Source organism: Herpailurus yagouaroundi, unplaced genomic scaffold (assembly GCF_014898765.1).
Source record: "Herpailurus yagouaroundi ecotype Mexico unplaced genomic scaffold, PumYag 67556, whole genome shotgun sequence".
NCBI lineage: Eukaryota > Metazoa > Chordata > Mammalia > Carnivora > Felidae > Herpailurus > Herpailurus yagouaroundi.
This window is the reverse complement of record NW_024420362.1, coordinates 3,134,229-3,138,541: the sequence shown is the minus strand read 5'-3', so window position 1 is coordinate 3,138,541 and position 4,313 is coordinate 3,134,229. Positions and strand designations below refer to the sequence as shown.

At 39.1% G+C, this 4,313-nt stretch overlaps 1 protein-coding gene across 4 annotated transcripts in view; it reads left to right on the top strand.

The window, feature by feature from the left end:
* The window catches only part of DIAPH2 (diaphanous related formin 2), a 1,032,498-nt gene that overhangs the window by 1,346 nt on the left and 1,026,839 nt on the right, over positions 1-4,313 (top strand). The window lies entirely within an intron of this gene.

Sequence of the window (4,313 nt, the reverse complement as noted above, 5' to 3'; positions counted from 1 at the left end):
TGGCTAATGTCAATTTTTCCCAACCGTGGCAAGTATTATGCAGACATTTATCAATAAACTTTCTAATTTGGGTGGCATGAGGGGAAATGATTTTCCTGTACAAATTCAGCAAGTATTCCTTCTGTTTGAAGGTTCTTAGTCCAGATTTGAAGTACAAGCACATGTTGCACATCTAGTTTTCAGTTTTAACTTGTTTTTAATAGGGGAGGAGACAGTGACATTACTAAACCCTTTTCTTATGGCATCAGATCATTTGGTATGTATGTACCTGTTGCACTTCTCTCTTGCCTCCTATTTTCCTTTCAATTCTGTATTGTTCATATTGGAAAACAATGGTCAGGGTGTTATTTCGGGAAATATGCAGCTTTCCATTATATGGGAAGGGACCTGATGGGGTAGAATAAAATAACCAGTTTAAAGTTTCATCACTTCTACCCTAACTTGAGGCAAATTGAGAACTTGCTTACTTGATATGTCCTGTTAACCCAGTATTTACAAAAGTAGAAATTGCCCTTTGTGAATTGTCTATGCTGGCTGAAGGTTAATGGGTTTAATAGGTGCCCCCTACCATCATGAAACTTAGAAAAGTTTTGTGAGTGTATCACTAAAGTTTAATACACTTAAAAATTCTGATATGATTTTGATATTTATCAGTTTGTTGTAAAAGAGTGATCATGTTTCCTTTTTTCCCCCTGGACCCAGTACAAAACTGTGATTTAAACAGTGATTAAAAGTTTAAGCAAAAATAAAAGTGAACTCCGTGTCCACGAGTAGTTTGGTACATCCAACAAGAACTTTCTACTTGTAGGAAATATGCTTTCAAGAAAGCACTTATCTCTGTTAGTTATAACACCGTGATTATATTCTTCCCTTCCCTTTGGTCATTTGTCCTGTTTCATCTTTTATGTTTTACTTGCTTTGACAAGGTAACTAGATCGTTATGAGATGGTATCACTTTCAGTTCTTAGCTAACACTGTTCGGTGTTGAACATAGCTTGACATAGTAGAACAAGTATATGAATGCAGGAGTTTGTTAATATCAATCAGACCTTGCTCTTTTGCTCAAACATAACTTTTGAGCCTTACATGATTTTACAAGCAGATGTATCAGAGTTAATAAAAAATTTTAGAAGAACATTTCAGCACATTTTAAAGCAAGCAAGTTGATCAAACAAGACTTGGAATACTTTTTTAAAAAATAAATGCCTTACTCCTTATTTTGAGCTGTCTTATTGAAGTGCTCAACACTTTCTTCTAAGGCCTTTTAGGATGGAGTTCTTCTGGGCTTCTTAAAATATTGCTAGTAAGCTAAAAGTTTTACCTAGACTAAATTTTACTATTTTGAGTATTGTGTTATTAATCACTGTAGTAGTTATTTTTTTAAAAATTTTTAATGGTTATATTTATTTTTGAGACAGAGAGAGACAGAGCATGAGCAGGGGAGGGGCAGAGAGAGAGAGGGAGACACAGAATCTGAAGCAGGCTCCAGGCTCTGAGCTGTCAGCACAGAGCCAGACACGGGGCTTGAACTCATCAACTAGAAGCTATGACCTGAGCTGAAGTCCGATGCTCAATCAACTGAGCCACCCAGGCACCCTTGTAGTAGTTCTTAATTGTATGTGGGTAAAGTAGTTGTGGTGTGATATTATGAAAGAGAGCTATATGTAATAGAAATTCTTCATGTAGATGATTGTGGTGGATAGGGGTTCTTAAACTCCTGAAATTGTATGAACAATTTGAGTATATGTAGGTACATTCATTTTTCTGGGCCTCATAGTTTTCATCAGTTTCTCAAAGGTACCTGTCACCTATAGAAGAATAAGCACTATTGGGTTACCAAAGAGAGAGGGTAAAGGAAATGCCAGTTGATTCCAATCCAAGTTACTAGGGAGAGGAGGAGGTCAGTGATGAAGGAAGAAGGGGAATAGTGCTGATCACACAACTGATTGATATTGAAGATAATTCATCTGAGAGTAAAAAGAAGTTAAAAACATGTCTATATAGTATTAGCTACGATGAAAGTTTTCATTATATAGAAAAAGTAACAATAGTTATAGTATATTGGATTCACTGAAGTATAAGGCTTGTGATTCACTTGTTTTCATTGAGTTCCTTATTGTTCCGGAAAACTGGGGAAGGAAGGTATGTTTTCTATAGAGAGGAGCTACTTTAATTTATATCTCATACTTTTGCTGGGTATTACAATTTTTTCAAAGTGACATTTCAGGACTTTAATGACCTCTGTTTAAGATTAAATAAGAATGTGGGGCACCTGGTTCGCTTAGTGGGTTGGGCCTCTGACTTCAGCTCAGGTCATGATCTCACAGTTCTTGAGTTGGAGCCACTGCACCCCCACCCCAGGCTCTGTGCTGACAGCTCAGTGCCTGGAGCCTGCTTCAGATTCTGTGTCTCCCTCTCTCTCTCTCTGCCCCTCCCCTGCTCAGTCTCTTTCTCTCAAAAATGAATAAACATAAAAAAAAAATAAAAAAGATTAATAAAAAATGTAACAGAACTTCAGTTTTCTCTATCTTTAAATCCTCACAGTGACCCTTTTATCTTGATTCTTTTTACTGGAGGCAATCTTCTTTTCAATTTCTCACATTTTGAATAATGCATTAGTACTATTAGTACTAGAGCTTTGTATTTTATGTAACTGTTTGGTTAGGCCCAGATTGTAGCATGTCATCAAGCAGCATGAATCTTAGATTAATTAGTAACTTGGTGTCAATCATGGAATGTATTTTGTCAAATCTACTAGAGCTCCAGAAGTATTATGAAGGAGCTGCATCTTGAATCCCACATATGTAAGGCAATGACTTGACCATTAAAAGAGGCTATTGTTAAAGTAGAACTAACATCCCTCACACACATTCCACGGTGTAGAGTGGCTTAACATTATTAGATGTTTTTGCATTTTGACTTTGTGTGAATGTGGTTTTTTTGTTTTTTGTTTTTTTAGAGGGACAGAGGGAAACAGAGTCTTAAGCAGCCTCCACACTCAGTATAGAACCTGACACAGGGCTCGATCCCATGACCCTGAGCTGAAGTTAAGAGTCTGATGTTCAATTTACTGAGCCACCCAGGCGCCCCAGACTTTGTGTTTCTGTATTATTCCTGAAGCCTTTGGTTCTTTCGGCAGTGGAGTCAAATTAGGGACTTGATAGAAGTTAATTTTCTGGCTATTATATAACTTTCTGAAAATTTGGTTGTTTTTTAATTAGATAAATCATGGTTTGATTTTAATTGATAAAGTTGAGCACAACAGGTTCATTTATGCAACATTTACTGAGCACCTATCCCATCCTAGGCATTATTCTGATGGTTGGTGATACAGAAATGCTCATAGTCTAGTGAGAGAGACAGGGAAGTTAATGATTAAAGAGCTGTGTGTAAGGAATCCTAGGAATATGCATAGGAGGGTGATATAAAAATGTGGAGAGGTATCTCAATCTAATTGGATGATTGTTACAAGGAAAGACTTACTAGAGTAGGTGACATTTGCACCAAGGCTTGAAGAATAAGGCATTAATTGAAGAAGGGGAGGGAAGGGCAATTTTAGGTTGAAAACAACATATACAAAGTAGAGAGATATGGTAATATGCCTAATAAAGGAACTGTGGGTAGATGTTAATGGCTGAAACAAAGGGTACATATGGTAGACCTGGTAGAAAAGAGAGAGTCCAGATCATGATGGATATTTGTATGCTGTCTTAGAGTTTCAGATTCTTTCTGCAAGCCATAGCAGGCCATTTAAGAGATTTAAGCAGGAGACTGGCCTAATAAGAATTGTGTTTTTTTTTTTTAATTTTTTTTTCAACGTTTATTTATTTTTGGGACAGGGAGAGACAGAGCATGAACGGGGGAGGGGCAGAGAGAGAGGGAGACCGAGAATCGGAAACAGGCTCCAGGCTCTGAGCCATCAGCCCAGAGCCCGACGCGGGGCTCGAACCCACGGAGCGCGAGATCGTGACCTGGCTGAAGTCGGACACTCAACCGACTGCGCCAGGCACCCCAAGAATTGTGTTTTAAAAAGAAACTTAAGGGGCACCAGGCGCCCCAAGAATTGTGTTTTAAAAAGAAACTTAAGGGGCGCCAGGCGCCCCAAGAATTGTGTTTTAAAAAGAAACTTAAGGGGCGCCTGGGTGGCGCAGTCGGTTGAGCGTCCGACTTCAGCCAGGTCACGATCTCGCGGGTCCGTGAGTTCGAGCCCTGCGTCGGGCTCTGGGCTGATGGCTCAGAGCCTGGAGCCTGTTTCCGATTCTCGGTCTCCCTCTCTCTCTGCCCCTCCCCCGTTCATGCTCTGTCTCTCCCTA